Genomic DNA, 23,953 nt, shown 5'->3' with positions numbered 1-23,953 from the left:
GTCATAGTGTATACATTAAAATATTATGTATACAAAATATAAATACTTGCCCAAATCCAACCAATAGTCCATTTTAGCCAAGGCATTATCCAATTTATTACTCTAAATTTTAATCTTCAGAATACCAAATCTTAAAAATACAGATAAGTTGAATTGATTTGAAGTTAAACCAACTTATTTACAATTTAGACAATATAAAAAAGTTACAAATAATAAGAAAATAGGAAAAGTAAAATTGCAAAAATATAAACAAACAAATATCAATCTATCAAGCAATGTATTAAATTGAATGAGGGTGAAAATAAATCATTAAAATGCTATTGCCAAGGAACAATAAAACAAAACAATTCCACTGGTAGGGAACCATAATGTTTAGTGGTAAAATGGAAGCACTTTAATAAGATGTAGGTCTCCACTTTATGGGGTCACTAAGCCATTCAAATATGTGTGTGAGGAAAAGAGAAGAATTTCCAAGTATGACTCCACTTATGATCTAAATTAGATTAGCCAGGACCCAGAGGAAGAAGGGAGTTAATGTTAAATTCATAATATAAAGAGGAATGCAATACAAGGAAGTGTACTCTCTTTGGACCTTAATAGGATAATTTGAATGTGAAATTAAACTAATTGCTTAAATAATGTAAATCTAAATGCTCTGTAAGGACAATCAACCTAATTAAGATGCAAATCTAGGGTAAATATATAAAAGGAAATAAAACATGAAAGGTTCACCTTGAAATGCATAGAGGAAGGTATGTTTTCACTCCAAAGCTCATAGATTTGAATTGTATCTAAATGTCTATTTGTGGATCTCAAAATGAAATGACAAAAGGAATAAAACCCATAAATCTCCCCGTAATATGAGACTATAGCACTAGGTTGACTAGGGAAGACATCTTACGACCAGGTTGACATAGTATGATAATTTGCAACTGATGACTCTAGAAAGTTTGTGAATAGTAGGTTCAAGATCTATAATCTTTTTCACTCCCAGGGTTTAGGGGTTGGGGTTTGATAAGGGTTTGCCTCACTAATACATTTGGCATTGATTTGCGACGGCTAAGTGTCGCAATTACGACGACAATGTGTCACCACTATGACAGTATTAGACGTCGTTGTTTTTTAGTTGCAAATTACAACGTCTATCCTTAGATGTCGCAATTTCGACGCCTATCTGTCGTAATTTCACCATTCTAACTGGGCACGGCTCCTGTCGCAATGCATGCAACGGTCGTCACAATTTCAACGTCTTCCCCACGCATTGCAATGGGGTGGCGTCGGCATCTGCCCACGGGTTGGCTGAGGCGAGAGCCTTTCCAGTTCTCCCATGGGCATCGCAATTGCGATGGGCCTCGAAAATTGCGATGGGGCTAGCGGCGCGGTAGCGCTGGTGTCGACGCCGCCGACCGTCGCAATGTTTCCAATGTGTCGCAATTGCGACGCAAAGGGAGGAATTGCGACGATGACACTATGCATGCGACACACATTTTGTCGCAATGTGTGGGCGGACGTCGCAATTGCGACGTCTGCGGTTAGCAATATGGCAGGGCTACTGTGGCGGCGACGCCAACTTCCGTCACCGCCACAAGCATGATGCATCATGGGGCATATGAATTCATATGCCCCCCAGGTGACAGAAAACATGCATTCTTTCCAAACGACAACAATCTCTTTTAGTGTTGCAGGTGTAAACAAGATATCCGATCAACAGGTAGAAAATTTGTCAAATGTCAATTTCATTTTAGAAATTCTAGAAAAGAACACAAGTTCTGGCCAGTCATGCAGTAAATCCAGATCATCAACAGATCATGATGCATCATGCTTGTGGTGGGGCCGCTCACGTTGCCGCCACAACGGCCCCGCCGCAAGCATGATGCATCATGATCTGCTGATGATCTGGATTTACTGCATGACTAGCCAGAACTTGTTTTCTTTTCTAGACTTTCTGAAATGAAATTGACATTTGACAAATTTTCTACCTGTTGGGATATCTTGTTTACACTTGCAACACTAAAAGAGATTGCTGTCGTTTGGAAAGAATGCATGTTTTCTGTCACCTGGGGGGCATATGAATCTTGTAAGTGGTTTTCCTTTGGATGTCCAATGTTCAATGACACCCTCTTCTTTAGTTTAGAGCCATTATACTGAGATTCAAACCCACCTGCTATTTGAATGCTAGTTTTCTTATCTCGTATATAGAATAGCATGTAAGCTTTCTCGAAAAGCACACTTTTCTCACTGACTGAATAGACCTAGAGTACAAAATGTCATAAGAATAACTTCAATCAGTCTAAGCAACTTCAGTATAATTAGTGTTACCATATAAAGAAAAGGTTCTACATAAAATTGTAGTTCTTTTGTGTATCCTGTTATACACAAATTATAATGAGCTTGCTCCACAAAATTAAACATGTCTTCACAACTGTACCAAATGTATACCCGATTATCATCTAAAGCATGCTAGATGCTTGTGGATGAACAAATAAAGCAGAAATAATGACCAGAATGTGTGCTCCATCCATCATGAACAAGAACACCATAAAGAGTGTTCTTAAAATTGCCCTCCTGTGATTGATCAATAGACAGAGAAACTAGAATATCATTCAAATGTGCAATATTTATTAAAAAAATAGTAGATATTACAAATGACCAACCTGGTTTATGTGGAACCTCTGAGTAAAATACCTGCTCACATTGGCTTGGAAGAACATAAGGCTCATCCCCAACTGGCTCAAACGACCTTGTATCAACCATTGTAAATCCATTATCATGTTCAATAACAGTTCTATCAGGATCATTTGGATTAAGTCGTAGCCTGTACCATTTGACAACGAAGAGTACTAATTTGAAGGAACTAAAGTCACACTCAAGTATCTCATCCAAAATGCCATAGTATCAATTTTCAGACTCTTGAGGATGTAAGTCGTTTCTAGATGAAATATTAGTCACTTGAAAGACTGCAGTTATTCCTGAATCATAAGTTTTCTTCATGTCATCCAACACTTTGACGCGAAATTTCTGACCATTACAGAACATAGCATTGTGGTGTTTAACCTGCAATAATATGTGAAACATATCAAAATTATTGTATCGTGAGTTGATAAACATACGGGTGATTAATAAATTTGTACGTACCTGGTAATCTCTTGAACCACGTGCTAAATCTATTTCCCTTTGCGTAACATTGGAATCTCCATTACGATGAGCTTCTTTAACCAATGAAGATACACCTTCCCATGTTAATATGTGACCAGAATGTTGACATCGTTCAATCCATACCGTCATCCAATCAAGATTGTTTGCAATATACAAATGTAGTGCATCCCACTCTTGAGCACCTGTACAAAAAAAAATAGACAACTTACAACCGATTTATTTTGAAGATTAAGAAATAATTTATTACAATAACATCTTATAATTTATTACCTCTCACTATCCTCAATGTACCTTTCCCCATCAAGTACTCCCCTTCTAATTTTTTAAAAGGCTCGAGATCCCAAATGCGATCTACATGGATATTTGATGCAAATTTAGGAAGATATTCAGTAATGTACACCATACTCTGGTATACCATATATCCCTCTACCATAGAACCCTCAGGATGTGCTCTTTGTCGAACCAAAGCCTTCAAAGATTTCAAATGCCTCTCAACCATCCACATTGACCTAGTGTGTACAGGTCCACACAATTCAATCTCCTCAACTAGGTGTATGAGGTAGTGTTCCTATGCATTGAAAAAAGTTGGAGGTAGACACTTTTGCATTTCACACAGTAAATGAGGAATTCTTCTCTTCCAATAGTTTATATCTTCTTTATGGATTTCTTTAGATGACAACCACCTACATTAAGAGATTCAAGTCACAAAAAATATATAGATATGAGACTTTACAAAATAATATACAATAGATTACGTAGCAAGAAAAACAAATCGCGAATGTAATAAATATATACAACAAATTGAACAGATATTACTGCTTACCTCATATATTTTCCAAGATTGTATATCACTTGTTTGATGTTATTGTTGAAGTGCTCTGGGAGAGATAGAGGAAGCACGTACTGTAGTAATTATAAACCAATCATTTCATTGTTTTCTAACATAACATAACGAACAATACACGTAGTTTATGAATATATTGTAAATACAGAAGAACATAAGTTACCTTGACGAAAGTATGCCAATCATGCGTTTTGAGCCCTGGCCCAAATTCACTTTTTTTTGATATGAGATTGTTTATGTTCACAGCAAATCCTATGGGAAATCGAATTTTTCATATGACTTCTTTTATGGCATCACTTTGCTGCTCCGTTAATAACCATGGAAGGGCACTTATATTAATCTGATCTCTATTGCTATTTGAGTGAATGAAATTTTTCAATGCATGATTGGATTCATGTATGTCATTACAAATTTTGACAATTTTTTCTTTGTCATGCCTTCCATCCAATATTTTCCACAATGTCTCTGTTATATTTTTTCCAATATGCATAGTATCAAACAAATGCGCAATTTGTAAGTGCTCGTAGTAGGGCAACCTACTAAATTGTCTGGGATAGCTTTTTAGTCCCTTTGGAAGGTTGTCAATATTGCCTTGACGACCTTCACGATCATCAATTACACAATTAGTCAACAAAAATCACAATAGAAATATATAAATTACAAACATAAACCATTAGGTGGAACGACATTACCTCGACGATTAATTCTATTATATTCCAACTTCCATAGGCGAGGTGTCATTCTTCATGGCTTTGATGTAGTCTCTTCTTTCCCATTGAAAAGATGTTTTTTCGTACTTCGATACTTATGATTCCTGTGGAGGAAGTGTCTACACTCATCAAACACCTGCTTTCCTAAACTTTTTGAATGACGAGATTTCATCTTTGGACCACAAACTGGACATGCAAATTTTCCCTTTGTTTGAAGACCTACAAGATAATGATGTAATTGGATTATTAAATATGTTGATTTTTATAATTAGAATTATTGTGTGCAACTTGAATTCACTATAACATACCACAAAAATGTGTTAGCCCTGGGGCATCATGTATTGTCCATGCAAGTATTGCATGGAATTGAAATTGTCTTTGTCCTATTGGTCTAGACACGTCATACATAGTGACACCGTTCCATAACTCCACCAATTCGTCGATAAGAGGCTCAATATATACATTCATATCTTTTACTTGATATTTACCTACTTGAATGAACAGTAACATTACATAATTATTGTGACCGTTTTACTGCAAGATTTGTAAGTACATGTAAATTAATAACTATCAAATGATAAGATACCTGGAACAATCATTGCCAACATAATGTGTTCCCTCTTTATTGACATCCACGGAGGAATGTTATTGTTGATAACAAAAATAGGCCACACCGAGTAAACAGATCTCATCTCTCCAAATGGATTGACACCGTCCGCTGCCAATGAAAGCCTGAGATTATGAGGTTCTTCTTTGAAGTGTTTCCACTTTTCCTCTATGTGCATAAATGTCGAACCATCCGCAGGGATTCGAATAATGTCATCTTGACTTCTATTGCGTGCATGATAATCCATAAATTGAGCCAAGCTACTACACCTGAATAATTGTCGCATCCGTGGAATAATGGGGATGTAACGAAGAACCTTTTGAGGCACCTTTTTTGTTAGTCGATCTGTTCGATATCTACTCGTATGACATACAGGGCATTGTGTTGCAAATTCATGTTCTTTATAATATATAATATGATCATTGGGACAAGCATGTATTGCTTCATACTCCATTCCAATATCTTTCATAACAGTAGTTAATTCTCGATATGAGCGAGGTAGAATATTTGATGATGGTAACAAAAACTCGCCTATCAATCTACAGCAAAAAATATAAGTTGTTAATATAAATAATATTAGTGGTACATTATTCACCCTAAGTTAACTATAAAGACATATATGACATACCTTAACATAAGTGACATTGTTATGTTGGATAAACCATTCATAACCTTCAAGTTCAACAACAACAATACAACAGAGAGAAGAGTTGTTTGGAAGTCTTTGTATAGGGGCTCGTATGCCTTCTGAAGTAGAGGTACATCGAGGCTATCATCATCATCATGATCAGATACGCTTGGACTAGATGTGTCATGGATCAATGTATTTATACCATCCTCTTCAATTGTGTTTTCTGGTGCATGATCGTCACCTTCCATGGGATCATTATCTTCACCTTGGATATTTGCACGTCCATGTTCCTCCACTTCGAAAACCATATTCTTCGGATTGTTGTGGTTCATATCATGTACTTCCATGGGAAGATCAACCTATATAAAATTGATTAACATAAATAAACCATGATCATCAACTCATCATCAAGTGATTTCATATGTATATAAATTGTTAAAATGATATAATGAACGACTTACCAGTGGATGATAGTCATGCCCCCCTTCAATGTGACCATTCTCCCTACAATGTCTCTTAACTATTTTGATTCGCAGTCTTCTACGGTTTAAGCCCTTACAAATATTTCAAGGACAATAACATTTTCCATCACCTTTTCTTTTCAAGTTAGACCACAATCTAGCGATTGTCTCTCTATTTTGTTCTTCACTTATATTATCTGACATGATCGTTCTTTGCAGGAAGCAAAAATCGAGCTATGAAAACTTCGGTCTACAACTTTCACAAACTAAGCAAAACTGTCGAAAGTACACAAATCTTCTTAGACCTAGCTAAATACTTTAATATTTTAAAAATACTTTCTTTGACTTTATTCCTAAGATTATTTGTAAAACTTTGACCAACCGCCTGAAGGTCTTATTTCAAGAGACCTTACAACATTAAGCCACTAAAAGCAATTTCAAAACATATAAGCTAAAAGTCTAGTTAAAATATACATTAGAATAAAAAAAAAACAATTTCCATACCCAAGCGCGTGGCTATAACTCGTGCAATGGCCTTCTTGCTTAGCTGTAGAAGCTCTCCAGCAATCAAATTATATAAACTACAAGGCCTAACAAAAATTTCAAAACATATAAGCTACAAGTCTAGTTAAAATATACATTAGATTAGATTCAACAATAGCAAGCAATGTTATTCAGAATTAGATTCAACAAACCTTAGCAGTGTAAATAGCCATCTCCTCTAAACTGGACTCCAAACACGAGGGGGCATTCACATACTCTTCCCCTAAAGGTATCCTGAAGAACAAAAGCCACTATTCTTGAGTTTGTGAATTGCAACTCGAGATGAATGAAGCTTAAAAGGAATGAAAATTGTTTTCATACATTTAAATCAGGATGTAATATTTATTCATAAGTATATACCTTGCAAGCACTTAAAATTGTTGTTATATGTGTTGCGAGAAAAGAAGAATTTTATACTTATGTGTATAGACACACTTCCTGTATGCGATCCAAAGCTTGAATGTTATCAAGTGTGTCCAATGATGGGGAGAGACCTCTGTGCAAGCAGAAGATCTGCAATGAAACAAAACAAAAGAAAATTTTCTTATAGTAAGAACAAGTTTGTTGTGCTGCACAGGGTACCAACAAAATAGTGTATAATATCTTTTTCTTTACCTGGCTTTCAATTCAGCATGAGAGCCTTTAATAGAAAATTCAAGTTGATAACATATTTAACAAGAGTTGCAGGGCAGCATAGTTCCTGCGTAAGTCCAAGAAAATGTGTGAGGATTGACATAGATTTGCGTAAGTCCAAGAAGATGTGTGAGCATTGACATAGATTTTGTGAACATTTTCTATGTAATGAAGATTTTACTGCAAATGGAATGAAACTAGGGGTGGATTGGTAAACTGATTATTTGTATCAAATGGTGTAAAATTGAAACTAAAACAATTTCAATTGGCCACGCCACTCATGGACTGGTCCTCCATATGTTATAATACTTTCATCATATATCACAAATATGAAATAGAATATGTAGCACACTGAAATAAAGCATTAAAAGATAGTGTCTAAATGTAATTAAATATATGGAACAGGTTATAAGAATCTGTACAAATCAATCAGAATGGGTTGAAATCAGTGCCCAACTTAAGAAGATCAACACTAATAATATGTCAAATATTTATTGTTAATTTTTGCTCGTAGCTATAGGGAAATTAGGTAAGCGAGCAACAGAAGAGCTAATATTTTGTAAGAGTATACCATTTAAACTGTGTATGCTCATTTAACAAGAGAGCCCATAATTTGGCATGAAATACTCAAGACAATATATTTGATATGCATCTTACTTCAACATTTCATGTAACACAGCCAAATCCAAAAGAAATCTCGCAAACAAACTACCTGAGATTTATAACCTTTATCTTCCAATATCCAATGGCTCCTTATAGGCGTTAATACAAAGAAGCCAACTGTCAAAAACTGTGGCAATGATAAACATTTTGAAAAATAAAATTGTATTAGGTATAAATAAAAAACAGGAAGAATGGTGTAGACTTGTAGCTAGAAGATAACACAGTGAAAATTGATGAGCTCTTTGTTATCACCCACCTCAAAGAAACGTGCATATCAACTCCAAGTGTCAAATGTCAGCTGTAAGTGCAACAATGCAAGTTTTCATCTGTGTAACTTGTTTTCCTGCTACAGTCAATGCTGATACATCCTGCTTTAACATAAATAGATTCAAAAGGAAGCATTGTCAACTTAAGAAAAATAGTAAAAATATACAGATGGATAAATGATGCATTTGTTTGGTATATTGTTAACTAGTTGAGCAATAATAGAAGCTACGCTGATTGCTTGAAACTTTTTGTATGGCTTTTCCTTGTGAAGAAGATGAAAAAATGCCATAGATAGTAATCAAAAGGAATTAAGCCTACTAACAACAGCATGATTTGCATTGACAGAAAAAACCACAAATCCATACATTTAAAGAATGACTTGAGTGATCTTTCAAACAATTTGAAAATGAGCTCTGAACAAATACTTTTAACCATATTTCCTTTTATTATGCTATGTCTCCCTGCAAGAAAAATAAATAGATCTACAAGAAAAATATTACACATGCTCATCTGCATGCCAAACTAAACATGCAATTAAACAAGTGTTACACCATTTGTAGAAATGGGAAGCTCAGGACCACCCTCTGCAAGAATGATAGGCCCAACACTTTGGTACTTGCTCCCTCATGCCAAAACGTGCCAGCAAGCACAGCAACCTAAACACTGATTTTTTGATTTTCGCCTCTTTTCTTTCATGGCCAAATGCTACTCAACGAGTGTTATCGAAACTAAATCTGTGTAGAACATCATACAAATTTACAGATACTCTTTTGTTGCAGACATTAGAGAGGACGAAAATGAGGTGACTTGAAATCTCTCACCATCTTGGGCACAAAATTGCAAAGACATATGGTATTGATTTCATAGCTGGCAGCCTTCCTCTCTTAAAGTGATACCTTTATTAACCTAGCTCTGATACCATGTTAAATAATGAAGGATCTTTGTAAATGTAATGGATCTCTCTAGGTGATAATCAATATAGAATGGATATGAATTAATTCAATATTGAAAAATGTTTGCCAGGGTTGAATATATAATTAGATCACTTATTAGAATTCCCAATCTGAAGAGATAGAATCATTTATGAATCTCGATAATCCATCTCTTGTGATTGGTCATCTTATTTAGTGCAATCAAGATGCATATGAGGGGCGGTTGTAACTGTTCAACTACATGTCTCCTTAAGGAGACACATAGGCATAAACTTAAGTAGCCAACAAATCCAAAGGTTATCAATTATGATTAGTCACCAAACAAATTATCAAGAGACCCTATGGTCATCGTCATGATTATTTGCTAAGCCAATTTCAACATCAAAGCCTCTAATATGAATATAGAGGATCATAACTCGATCCCATATGATTGTCATTCAGTCCATCTTGATTAGGGATATACTACCCGATCCAAGAGATAGATATAATGTGATTGTTCATATTTTCATACTTAGTTTAATAATGACAATATCAACTCAATACAAGGATGCCAATCAACTCACTGCCATCACTGCTAATGCTTCTAAATTAGCACAAGTGCTCTATATTATGTTTTTGGTACTGAGTTAAACGAGAAAGAGAAAAGAGCATGATTAGTTGTCACATATTATTTGGCCAACTCAGTGCCAAAAATACAACCTTTAATGTGAAGTGAGGAGCTGCAATAGAGTGCAAGGATTAGAACCTCTCCCCAAGTTTTTAGTAGACTAGGGAAGATGAAGATTTAAAATGTTGTAATGCAGTTTATGAATCATGATGATGATTTTTAAAGATAATCATTGTAAAGACAATCCTAATTTTGGTTGAGTCCTAAGTATGCCAACCATGCAAGGAACTTTGTATGATGCTGCAAGGAATACATTGATGCATTTTTGGATTTAGTCTTCTCAATTAAATTCAAATGAGTCAACCTTGATAGAAAACACTTTTGTACTCATTTTTGGACTCATTGGATATATTTTATCATTTAATTTTGTAAAAAATATATTTTTCTATCCCTTCTACTCTCTAACATCTAGATGATAGATCATAGAGTGAGATATGAAACATTGTGATTCAAAAAACATATACAATCTCTTCTAGAAACAACATCAAGTAAAATATTGGATAGCAGAAAAATTGTTATGTATAACATAAAGTTGTTTTTAAATAAACTTAAGCAATTTTTAATTTACCAAAGTTTTTGCTAAGCCCACATTTGCCAATTGTGTAAGGAACTTCATATGATGCTGCGAGGAATGTGTTGATGAAGCCAAAAAATGTGATTTTTTGATTAATCACTAATTGCCAACTGAAATGTCCCTTTTCTTATTTTGTATGATATTTCCAACCTCTAATCAGATTTTCAAGATCAAACAACTAATACCACAAAGATCCACCAAATTTCTCAAGAAACCCCAAATCGGGTATGCCAGAAATTGTGCCAAAAGCTTCACAGCTTCACCTATTATTAATCAATCTGAAAGTGGATATTTTTACAGAAATTTCAGCAACATAACAGCCTACAAAATGATATTTCTAGATCCGTATAGCCTTTACACAACAATTCTCAAATGTAGGACAAAAACTATGGTCATCGGGCTCCCAAAATTAACGCAAAAATGCCTAGAAACACCACAAAACACTAATAATCTATCTCAGAAGTTTAATCACGTCCCAATACATATATTCAACTCTATTTTAACACCTTAAAGTCTGAAATACAGCAGCAACCCAAACTGATATGAAATATTCAACTGAAAACACCAAACTCATACAAAAAAACACACCCGAAAACCCACAAATCTGCATTGTTCAACACAGAGGCAAACTCTGTATGAGCATGCACATGGAATGGCTTCAAACTCCCGTCCTTAGCCTTCCTAGAAACCTACAAACTCCCATTCTTGGGTCTCCCTGGAAACCTGTAAACTCCCGTTCTTGGGTCTCCTTCTCCACAGGTTTGGCAGCCTCTGAAGAATAACAAAGAAATGAGCAAAATCAAGTTCTGGTATCTGCCCAAAATGCCTCCAAACCCCTTAAAAGAGGGCATAACTGTAACCCACATCCAAGAGAGGTTAATAAAACATATTTTAATAATAATTTTCATTTATTAGTCCAACGGTTTCCAAAGATTAACCCCCTTTTTTCGAAACTTCACTTTCTTGGGCCTGCCTGCCTTAGCAAAGATTATTATTTTTTAATTATTTGAAAAGGGAACATGACACCAACGTTCATGATTATGTAATTCTGAAGGACATGTCTGAATTGTATCTACTCTGATTTACAATCAATTTTCATCCTATCACTGTGAAAAATGGTAGTGTGATGTTGCTTGTATTACAAAAGGGATGTTGCTTGTCAATCTTGCTGAGGGTACTAACCCCAAATCCCTATAAGGGACATTGCCTCTTGACCCTTTTAGGTGCTCCATCCCTAAACCTGTGCCAACGATTGTCCCCAAATCAACCCTTGCTAACCACCATCCCCAAATCAAGATCCTAGGTCCCACCCTTCCCAAGACTCTAAAGGAAAATACAATTTTTTGCAACTTTGTACTTAGTTTTTAGGTTGACTTCATACAAAGGAAATTTTAATTGAAAACTATCAACAATTAGTTATCATTTATGCAGTGTGTAGTATGTATTGTGCAATACAATTTAATCAAATACAATATGAACATAAATAAGAAAAAATGTATCTCATAGTTTATGGAATAAGCTTTAATTTTATTTTATTTTTGTATCTCTATTCTATAAAACCATGTTTTGTTTATTTTTTCATCTTTATTTTACGTGTGTTGAAAATATGATTTTTTCTTGATTGATTCGTGATAGTTCAATAATTTCTGAATCTTTTGGTTTGCCTTTTTTTTACTAATAAGATTTTTACTACTATGGTAGATACTATAGAAAATTATAAAAAATGAAGATGAAAATCAAATTAGTGGAAATGAGATAATTATTAGATTTGAAATGAAAATTCATCATAAACCATTACTAAATAAAAAATCAAAGTATAAGGGTTTAATTTGCGAAAAAAAATAGCTCCAAATTTGACTTTTGCAAATGGTAGACAAATTTATAATCAAATTTCATTGGAATGGCCACTCAGATGCAATGGTGAGGTTCGATCTTGCTCAAAATGCTCGCACAAAGTGTTGATGTTGGATTTGAGTTATGGCCCTCCAAAGGTTGAAGAAAGTAAGGTTCTCCAATGGCTATGAAATAAACATTCCTTTGGATTTGATACCATGTCTTAAAATGAAATACAAAATCCTATGTGTCTTAATGACAACTAATATGAAAATGTATTACCTACTATTGAGATTATTTCTACTATTGTTCATGATGATGCTTGCATTCATACAACCATGGATTCAAGTGATTTAATACAATAGGATATTCATTTTCTTCTAGAGTCAAATCCATGGAATGACTAGTTGATAGACATTGTAGGTTTGTTTGTGGAATCTTACATTGTAGATTTTGGGAGACACTATTAATGGCATTCATTGTCTCTTTGATGAAGATGATATTTTCAAGGGAACATGTTGATTCTCATCTTTACTCTCTAGTTGATCATTATTTTGAGGTTGATATGATGGTGGATACTTTGATACAAAAGTTGGAGGATGTTACTTTATCTTCAAAGGAGACACTTGAGTCTTTGACACATGTTCTACATTCATCCTCAATTGATCCTAACTTATCTTTTTCAATAGAGTAGCATAGTACACATAATATGGGGAGGTTCCTTCCAATGTTGACATGAGGAAACTTGAATAGGTTTTAGAGATTACATGCATTGTTCCTTCCTACAAATTGGGGAGGCTTCATTGATGCACCTTTGGTTTTGTTTCTTCCTAAGGGGGGAATGTTGTTCTACACTCATAGAGTAGTTTATACATCAAGAATGGAACATCTGTGACAGGTGTACATTCTATATTGAGGGGGGCTACTTCGTCTATTTTCCACTTCTTCTCTCTACTATGGAGATTTTTTATTGTATATGCATGTTGTATGTCATAATGGAGGTCTACTCTATCCATCCATTCACTTTTGTTTTTTCTCATCTCTTTTGGGGGAGAGTTTTTCCCATGAGGTTTTCTCTCTTTCTTTTCTTTATGACAGATATTTTATTTTGTATCTTTCACATTGGTACCTAACATGGTCTAGCAGTTGGGACTCAACATTCATTTTCTTCTAGATTTTGTAAGCTTAATTGCATTCTCATAAGCTGCACTTAAAGGAGGTGTTAGTGTAATTAAATTTTACTAATTACACTACTTAATTTTACTTAGGATAATTGATGCAGGTGCATCACAAAACTGGTGATATTTTGAATTTGGGTATCATGGTGGATAGTCATTATTTCATTAGGGAGTTATGTGGCCAAGCCATAGGCAGTTTACATAGTTTTTAGATGGTTATTTTACATTGCAATGTGTCTTAGTAAGTCATTTTGTGTCTTCTTGATGTCAACTCCTATGCCATGCAAGGCATTCATTTTGAGTTAGTTGATGTAGCTAGGTTAGTTTGGATTCAGTTGATTAGGATGGAGTCTCTTTTGAAAAGATGAGCTTGTACCTGATATGATGGGTAATGGTTGAGAAATGTCAGGATAGCAAAAAAGTGAAAGCCCGACTTGGAAGTGAGACATAGTGGTGCATGTGAGGCTGAGCCCAATAACGATGGAGTGAGAGGTTGTTCTTAAAATTGGTTGATACTCTACCAGTTTTGGAGGCCGGTAAGAGTATTTTTGGGAGATTTAATATGCAGAAGCTGATGTGTAATGAGGGGAGAAACTCGATAGAGGGAGCTTGAGAATGGAAGAATGGAGAGTGAGTATGAAACCCGATAGTGGTAAGATAGTAGAAGGTAGTAGAAAGGATCGATAGTAGAGTGGGAGATTGCGGGAGCCCGCAAGCAAGGAGGAATCGAGACTTAGACTAAGGTAAAGAAAAACAAAGGAATATGTGTGATGACAAATTTCCTTATTGGAATTTTGACATTTAAACTAGCATTTCCCATTTTCCCTCCAAAGGAAGAACAAAAAAAAGTAAAATGAACTTAAATTAGTCAATCTACAGGATCAAACTTGGGAAAGGAAAAAAAATTAAAAATTGCCATAAGGTGAATGTCTGTTTGTTTGTTTTGCACCTTGCCGATGCGGGTCTGTGCCCAACCCTCTCAATGCCTCGAGTTCGCCTCACTCAATGCCCCTCTTTTCCTTTCTGCTAAAGTGATCTCCCGCCTTTCCTTTCTGGAAGAACCTTGTGTCGCGCAATTTCTTTCAAATGAGGGTTTTCGGTTTTTTTTTCTCTTATATCCCGCGGCCATCACAATTGCGATGCCTGACGTCACAATTGTGACGGCATCGGGCTAAAATTGAAAAAAAAAAGCCAAAAACACATTACCTTTTCCAACTGTCGCAAATTGACGTCGCAAATTGACCCCTAATGTATTAGTGCCTTGGTCAAGCCCTAGGTTAAGAAATTAACCATAATTGAAAAATGTAAATGTAAATGATTGAAAGACAAGATACATGTTAGGATTCACCTTGATTGAATGTATGTAAATATATTGTAGATCTTGAATTAGGAATGTAGAGGATCTCCACTCCTTGCAATGGGTCCACCATAATTGTTAGGATCAACCATGGAAACAAATTATAGTTACATGCAAATATAACAAATATCAAAAAATAATAAATTGCATAGAAGAGAACACAAGACACAAGAATTTAACGTGCTTTACCCAATCCATGGGCTACATCCACCAACAACAAGTCCAATATTATTATTATCCAATGATTACAATCTGCAATCTCTTACAACTCACTACCGTTGTAAGAAGCTACAATATCACTATACATAATGAAGTCCCTAACCTAAGCCATTTTATACAAGCTTTTGTTGCTTACAAAATTAGGGCTAGAACAAGTCATCCAACATAAAAAAATAGTAGCCAAAACCTTTTACGATAGTAGGGTCATTTTTGGCTTCATACTCTGACAAGGAGCACACCTGGGGTGTTGCCCCCAAACCCCCATTAAAAATAATCTAGGGGGAAACTATGCTGGGTAAACCTCCAAGTCTGATTAGGCTCCACATCACAACAATAATCCCATCATGGTGCCCTGGATATAAAAGTGTATCAATGGAGAAGATGACGAATGTTTCAAAGTAGATATCATCCCTTGATGGCCAACAATAAGCTAGATCTTGAAGAGGAGATTCTCACAAAGGATCCTTCAATGCTAGATATAAATCTCCTTGCTTAAACATTTGAAAAACTTGATTACTTGATCTCCTTAAATGCAAAAGGCAAAAATCTGGACTTGAGAGCAAGAACTTGAGAATGTGATTTTATTTTATGAATGATATATTGTGTCATCAAAATGAATCCTCCAAGGCTCCTTATATATGATTTTTCAGGTGGGAAAATAATACAAGCTAAGTAGATAACGTTAAAAAACTAATTAAACCCCTTGAGGCCTTATGAGCCCTAAGCTTCAGCACTATCAGGGACTAGGTCAACCTAGATCAACTTGGTCCAGGACTAGGTCAACCTAGGAGAACTAGGTTGACCTGGGAGGACCTAGTCTAGACTACATCAACCTAAGTTGACCTAATCCTAGAGGTCAAGTCCAAAGTGGCACATAAAGAAGGGGTAGGTGCTATAAAGATAAGGGTGGAAAGAGGAAGAAGATAGGTGAAAAAGGAGATCGAGCACAGACATATACAACATAAGCTAGTTACCTGTTAGGGTTTTGATCTCCTTTTATAAGGATTGATCTCTTCATAATATTAATTCGCTTTTGATAACAATAATTTCTCTTTTTGCTCATCAAGAATGTCTCAATTATGGATTTGGGAATTTTAGCCTCCATAGCTTTTGCTTCTCTCTTTTTGTGATAGGTGTTTGCATGTAGGTGATTCTTGGGAGCTATGAGGTTGAGATTTCATCAACTTCAACATGGTATCAAAGCTCTAGATGTTCATGCCCCTGTTCTATCTATGAAAAGTTTGGCTTGGCTTTCAGATTTGTGCTTTTTCTTTCAAAGGGTTTCATTTTTTAAAGGATTTTTATATTTGATTTGGGGGTCATTGATTTTGGGTGCACTTGGAGCCAAAATGGACCTCATTGTTGATCTCAAAGCACCCAAAAACCCCTATTTTTATATAAAATTTGTCCAATTTGGACACAATTGGAATTTCAGGCAAAAAAATATTGTTCCTAGATTGGGCACATTTCCCAAGGCAATGCTTTTGTGATTTTGAGAATTTTTGGCTCAAAAATCAAGGTTTTTTGCATGAAAAGTAGGATTTTTTCTTTCAAAAAGTGAGATTTTTGGCACGCAAGTTGAGATTTTTCGGTACACAAATCGAGCTTTTTTGGTACAGAAATCAAGATTTTTTGATACAAAAATTGGAATTTTTTGGCATGCAAATCAAGGTATTTTGGTATGGTAATTGATGTATGTTGACACAAAATCAGTGGCAATTCAATTTGCTTGCCCTTCTAACTCTTTTTTTAATCTACATGGGGTTTTTTTGGTTGTAACTTGTGCATTTGGACTCCGTTTTTTGCAACGAGATATCTTCAAAAAGTTGATTCTAAGCCCATCATAATGGTGCAGTTTATTTTGAAATTTGATGTTTGGTTTCCAGTTTATATAGTTAAAGTTAGAGTTTCTACTTTGCACTCTGAGAGACATATCTTGAGACATTTTATTTTCCAAATTCTACTCTAGGCACATCCCATTTAGTTTTTTGCTTTTTATTCATTCTAGTGAATATCTTGGTTGTTTCAGGTCTTAGGATCAATTTTGTTGCTTCAAATGATTCATCATGGGTTGTACTATTTTTTGTATTAGTCTTATGTCTCTTATAGTCTATGTAGATATCATTTGTATGCATTCTAGGAAATACATTGAGATAGAGTGCCACTCTATTGCATTTCAGGATCTTGCACATCTTTGCATTTTGTTGTACTCTCACTACATTATAAAGTGTCTTGGAGGGTTTCATGTTGGCCATATTCACCATCTTCCTTTGTCAAGTGAGTTTTTCTTCCATACCATTAGCCTCATGACGTGTAGATGACACATGCCATTATAGGTGTTTGTACTTCTTTTGCACTCTCGATGTTCTTGGTTCTTTCTATAAGAGACATTGCATTCAATTTCAGTGTTCATGTCTTACCTCTCAACATTATATGGGGGTTATGTTGGTTTGATGGCTTTCTTGGTTCGATGGAGTGAGTTGTCTATTCAATATTTGATCCTATGTACTAGGTGATTATAGTGGCTAGATACCTATGCATTTCGGTCAGACAGATCATTTACCATATAGACATTCTTTCATTCCTATTTTTGGAGGCCATGAAGATACCTTCCATCTTCGATCGATCATCTCTTTAGACTTAGTCTTCTCTACCTGGTCCTATTCTATATAGTGGAGGTTCTTCAGATCAACAACTTGGCAGTGTTTGCAACTTCATGCTTCAGTGGTGTTCTTCATGATCATCTTTTGTTCCTATCATTTGATACATTCCCTAGTTTGGAGGCTTCTTTAATCCTTCACTAGTTCTTTTAGCATTATTTCCATCTCTTTTTGGAGTAGGGGTTTTCCCATGTGGTTTTATCTATTTCTCCTCTTTTTAGAGATATAGTTGTGCTTGGGTACCTCATTAGGCCTTGTTATCGAGACCCAAATTTAATTTCAGTAGTAGTTTCTAGGTTTTTAGCAACTTCCTAGGTTTATCTTAAGGGGGTTGTTAGAGTGATCTTTTTTTTCTTATTAATTAAATCATATTGATTTAATTATTAAGTCACTTATTATCTCTAGTTTACTTAAGTTAAACTTTGGGCATATAATAATTTATTCTTTTATTAATTATTACCATGCAACCTAAGTTAGTTACCTATTAGGGTTTTAATCTCCTTTTAGAAGGATTGATCTCTTTGTAATATTAATTCACTTTTGATAATAACAATTTCTCTTTTTTCTCATCAATAATGTCTCAATTATGGATTTGGGAATTTCAAATTCCATAGTTTTTTCTTCTCTCTTTATGTGATAGGTGTTTGCATGTAGGCGATTCTTGGGAGCTATGGGGTTGAGCTTTCATCAACTTCAATAGATGGAGCTAAAAGGTCTTAAAAATGCAAATGCATCCATCTTAAGATGGTACATTTAGCCCACACATTAGTAGGAGTATGAGTTTCCTCAAACTCACGGTAAAGTAGAGCAAGAGAAAAAGAGTAAATCTTATCATGATTTATGAGGAAAATAAATCATCAATCCCTCAACAGACTTGAGTCTTTTTCACATCCATAATTATAATAAGAGAGATAGGTGTTATAAAAATGGGTGTAGTTACTTGCCCAATAAGGTTTGTGTGCCTTATTTTGAACCACATAAGAAAAAGAAAAAGGGGGAAAGGTCTAAGTAAAAGAAGAGGGGATGGCATTGAATAGTCTAGAAGTGTGTGTGGCATGATAGTTCTTGCACTTGCATTAATACCTTGCTCTTTTAGTCAACTTTTAAAACTTTTACCCATACCTGAGTCAAAGTTGAAGTTGAACCTTTATTTTATCCCAAGTTCAAGTTCAGGTTCAAGTTGTCCACGAGATGGGTGAAAGCTTCATCCATTAGTTTTCATCTTATGGTTTGCTAAAGTTGGATGTCGAACTTGAACCTTGAACCACCCGATTCCAAGTTCAAGTTCAACATCGAGATTTCACTAATTGGGTAATGTTTTTTGAATGACTTATTCTCTATAGGTGTTTCTTTTTTGATAGGACATCAATACCAAAATCATTGGAAGCACTTCCCAGATATGGACTCTCGTACATGACGGAAAAACTTGATAGTGAAACATTATGATTGGGATAGATGGTGATTACATGGCAAAGGATGTGTCATCATTAGATGTGTTAGTTTGTAATCACTGGATCATAATAATATTGGACTTGTTGTTTGGTGGATGTAGCCCAAGAATTGGGTGAACATGTTAAATCTTGGTGTCTTGTGTTCTCTTCTGTGTGATTTATTATTTTATGATATTGTTTATATTTGCATGTAATTGTTATTTATGTCTATGGTTTATCCTAACAAGATGGAGTGCAGTAATAAGATGAGGTCATTAAGAACTAGAAATACATGTTGATTTGATAGGATGAGTTAATTATAAGGCCAACAATGTCATATCAAATAATTTTTTGCATGAATGTATTTATTGTTCCACACTCCAATATATGTTCTTAATCTTTCCCAAATTCCCACCATAAATGTTGGTCTTTTCACTATTATTTGTTCATCGGCTATTCTGGAGTTAGAGACGACAAAGCATGGTAAGGAATTGTAGGAGTTTTTTGACATGGGAAATTAGTAAGTTCATTCCCTCTCTTCTATTATTTCCCATTTCTAGGTTCTCTTTAAGAAATTTGGGTTGTTGTATGTTGTGGGTCACTTTCATTTTTAGTTAATATATCTCTCTTTCGACCAAAGCTTCCCAAACTTGAAAAAGAGACCCGTCTATTGAGTTCTCTCCTAAAATCCAAGATAATCCCTGATGAAGCTTGATAGGATTAATAGAGAGAGCCAAAAATGCCCCAAGTGGAAAGATATCTGAAAATTTAACTAGCAATAGATTATTAGAAGCTGCAACCTTTCCTCCTACTCAGGCATGCCTTGAATTAGTGATAAAATGTGCCAATAGATATAACTCCAAAAATAGGTGTGTTAGAATTTTTGTAGGAGAAATCTTGGTGAGGATTAACAAGGTGACTGTTATATCAACTTTAAAAATTCCCCATAGGGAACCCTACGAGCCTAGGAAATTTGAGCAAGTGACACAAATATATGAAGGAAAGAAGAAAGATTATAATTCCCTCCTTGCATAGAGTTGGCTTTTGAAACTAGCGAAAGGAGGTTCACAATTACCTAAGCCCTTGCCTATTGAGCATTTCATAAAGGAGATTATAGATATAGGTGTCCTCCTAAATACGGTAAAAGGAAATGAACATGCTTTTCATTAGGAAGACTAGATGTACTTTTTTTAATAAAAAACTGTGAGAGGTGAAAATTTTATTGATTGGGTAGAGCTAATAGCTGAAAGATTGCACATAGAGCTATTGGGTTTAGCCAATTTGACCTCTTTCTACATGGCCTCCTACCTATTCTATATTTTGGCTATTTCAAAAGATTAGGAAGGGCTACCCCATGAATCATGGAATGGAGACATGAAAATTTATGAGTATTACAAAAATCCACATGCCATGAAACCCTCCCAAAAGTTTAGAAGGGTCAATGAAATATTTTTGGGGAGATTAGTCTTTAAACTAAAAGGTAGAGAAAATACTAGGCTTTTTGAAGAAGCTATACAAGTAATTGATACCTATGGCTTCCATTTTATCCAATTCCCAAAGTTCATGTACATCAAAGTTGAGGCATTCGATGGTGAACCTCTTAAATTACCTTGACATTACTTGGATAATGTTGCACTATTGGAGGTATGCAGACAACTGGTCATTGTTGAACAACAATTGAAAAGCATAAAAAAGGCATCAAGAGTTTTATTTCCTATAGAGTTGGGTGATTACAGATGTAAAAGTTTCAAAGATGCGATGGCAATAGAAGATGAACTCTAGAACATGAACTTAAAGCCTTACATTTCAAGGATTTTTTTTTGATTATGCAGGGTTTGCCAGAGATAATCTAGATGTCCCACCCACATTCATGCATATTCCATAGATGAAGGATTATTGGGCCAATTGTCTAGATGAATTTGAAGTCAGAAGAAGGTTGTGGTCTAAGATGACTTTAAGGTAGGTTGTAACCTACAGAATTGACCTAGACATAAATGGAGTTGAAAATGATGAGAAAGAGGATGTGTTAGACCTGTGGTACCTAGAATAGGTTGAATGTTTCCCAATCCCTAAGCTATATTGGAGTAAAAGAGAGGAAGATGATTTGCAATCTAGAATTGTTGATGTGATCAAAAGAATAGAGGAATGGTTGTCAAAAAAGAAAACTCTTAAAACCAGTACCCAATCATCAACACAACATGTGAAGTTTAAGAAAAAGAAGTCTTCAAAAAGAATGTTTACTCTCACTGGCCATATTGTTAATGATTATGTTATAGGAAATCAAGAACTTGAAGGAGAACCATTCCTCCAAAGGTTCAAGTTCAACAAAAAAAAACCCTATCAAAAGGATAACTCACTCAAGCACCAAAAAGAAGAAGAGGGGGAGAAATCCTAAGAAATACTATGAAACATTAGTAGATTTGGATCCTTCAAAAGAAAAATAGGGAACAGAGCAGGTCCTTGGTTGTGACACTGGTGCAGGAGCATACATTGGATGAATCAAGAAATATTTCATTAAAGTCTTACAATTCAAGCATGATTAAACAAAGGATTATTGATATAAAAGGATTAATTTAATCCTATTTGATATTTAATATGTCCATTAATTATGTTTAGAGTCATATTGTCAAGATAGATGGAAATTCTCAAATATGTAATAAAATATTAACAATATGTAAAGAACATGTATGGGAGAAGGTGAATGGTCATAAGTGATAATTATTTAGTTATAGAACTTGAAAAGAATTCAAAATAAGACATATTGGTTGTGAGTTTCAGAATGTAATGGCTGGAGAACCAGAAAGAAGAAGTGGAATTAAGAGAAGGTTGTATTCGTGAGTTTTATAAAAAAAAATCTGTGTAAAATTTTTAGAAATCTGACTATTGTTTCTGTTGGTAAAAATTAATATGAAAAGATATAGACCTCTAACTTGTATTTTTCAAAAAGATATTTGAGTTATCTTTCATTTGGTTTTGGTTTGACCAAATTATATTAAGTTTTTTAGAGGCTATGACCTATTTGGTGACTGTAGGTTTGAATCTATCCTACAGTTAGCAGTTTTAGAAAAAGTTTAATAACTTTTATTCCAGTTATCATTTTGAGCTATAAATTGGGGAAAACATGTTTAACTAATGCAAAATAAATATCATAAAATGGATTTGTGATATCATGTCATTTGTAAAAGTTATGAGTAAATATGTGAAGCATTTAAATATTTTCCAGCTCATTAATTTAATTGAAAATGTCTATTATTGAAGCTTCTTGAGTTTTACTCCCAAAAGAAGTTTTGAAAATGTATAACTTTGCATCATTTTTGGTATTAGAGCTTAGAAAAAGGTTTGGGTAAAGGTGAATTTTGAGTTTGTGTTTGTTGTGACAGGTTGAGGAGAGAACCTATAGAGTGGCCAAAAGACTAGGTTGAGTGGAGAGAACCTAGATAGGAGAAAATGGTCACAAGAGGAGATTTATCTCATGATAAGAGGATACTATTAGAGGATAAGAAAAGAGAAGAGGAAGCTAGAATGAATGAAGATATAGAAGAGAAAATAAGATTCCTAATGAGGGAACTTAAAAAAGGGGAAGAAAATTTAAAGAGACTGAAAGAGGAATTGAAGAAAAATATGGACAAGGAAAATAGTAATTTGGAGTAGCCATTCATTGAAGATACAAAGGTATGTGAAGATGGAATATAAAGCTTGGTTACCAATGAAGAGAAGAGTTGTCCATTGGAAGGACAAAGTGAACAAATTGATGTGGATATAAAAATAAGTAATATGCATCAAGATACTCTTATAATAGAGAAGCTGAAGGAAAATGTTGATGCCTTAAAGTTGAATGTTGGAATGAAATGCAAAGAAGAAGAAATTCCAATTGAGAAATCTGATTTGGTCTCAAGAGAAGAGGCTATAGAAGAGTTAGTTATGGGTTATGAAAGGGTTCAAGTATTTGTGTATTCTCCATGTATGGAGATATGGCATGTTTATGGTGACAAGAAAGAGGAGCTTTATTGGCAAGTGTATTTCATGGAGTTACAAATGTATTCAGTAATAGAGCTGGTATATGTGATTAAATTGTTGCTGAAAATTAGTGAGCAACAACAAATGGTTTTCATGTTACCGAAAAGAGGCAAACCAAAGATTAAGATGAAGAAGGAAAGACAAATCCAAGTGAGTCAAGGTCAAGCAAGGACAAGATTGCAGCTGGAAGATGAGTATAAGCCCAAAGTGAATTTGAATTTTTTTGTAAAAATCTTTTCTAATGTTTATTTTGCTGGTGTTTCCAAGAGGACTTGGAAAGATTTCAAATTTGGGAGTATGGTGTAGGAGCACACATTAGATGAAGATTCAAGAAATATTTCATTAGAGTCTTACAATTCAAGAATGATTAAACAAAGGATTATTGATGTAAAAAGGTTAATCTAATCCTATTTGATATTAATATGCCCATTTATTATGTTTAGAGTCATATTGTCAAGATAGATGTCAAATATGTAATAAAATTGTCATAAAATATTAACAATATGTAAAGATCATGTAAGGGAGAAGGTGAATGGTCATTAGTGGTAATTATTTAGTTATAGAACTTGAA

The 23,953-nt window shown here is 34.6% G+C and overlaps 1 long non-coding RNA gene across 1 annotated transcript; it reads right to left on the bottom strand.

The window, feature by feature from the left end:
* Window positions 1–3,716: 3,716 nt before the first annotated feature.
* LOC149546505 (uncharacterized) lies at window positions 3,717–4,240 on the bottom strand. Its single transcript, XR_016354353.1, has 3 exons — window positions 4,164–4,240; window positions 3,980–4,034; window positions 3,717–3,839 (listed from the first exon to the last, which is right to left on the bottom strand). It is a non-coding gene; the product is annotated as an uncharacterized LOC149546505 (long non-coding RNA).
* Window positions 4,241–23,953: the final 19,713 nt, after the last annotated feature.

This window comes from Cupressus sempervirens, chromosome 7 (assembly GCF_028749045.1).
Source record: "Cupressus sempervirens isolate cs-2001-9-10 chromosome 7, ASM2874904v1, whole genome shotgun sequence".
NCBI classification, from domain to species: Eukaryota; Viridiplantae; Streptophyta; class Pinopsida; order Cupressales; family Cupressaceae; genus Cupressus; species Cupressus sempervirens.
Note: the sequence above shows the minus strand (reverse complement) of the source record. Positions and strands in the feature narration are given on the sequence as shown.